The sequence below is a fragment of the Arachis ipaensis genome, chromosome B05 (genome assembly GCF_000816755.2).
Source record: "Arachis ipaensis cultivar K30076 chromosome B05, Araip1.1, whole genome shotgun sequence".
In the NCBI taxonomy this organism is placed as follows: Eukaryota; Viridiplantae; Streptophyta; class Magnoliopsida; order Fabales; family Fabaceae; genus Arachis; species Arachis ipaensis.
The window spans coordinates 4,150,909-4,151,226 of record NC_029789.2 but is presented as its reverse complement, the minus strand read 5'-3'; positions in this window follow the sequence as shown (position 1 = coordinate 4,151,226).

The window sequence follows — 318 nt, the reverse complement described above, 5'->3', positions numbered from 1 at the left end:
AAATTCACATATAATTATCTTTATGTAAAATTAATAATAAAAAAATTTAGATAATTTAATAGAAAACTATGTTATTATTTAACCATTATTAACTATCAATTTCACTTAAAGGCAATTACCCCAGAATTTTTAGTGTTAATCTTTTATTTAGAATTTTTTGTGTATTTTTTAATGTTTCAGCTGTTACTATTTTAATAGTTTATGTTATCAAAAAAAGATCAATTGATCCACTTTTAAAGAATTTATAAATAAATGGCAGCTTAAATGGTTAATAAAAATAACAAGTATATTAAAAAAGAAGAATTAAATAATGTAAAC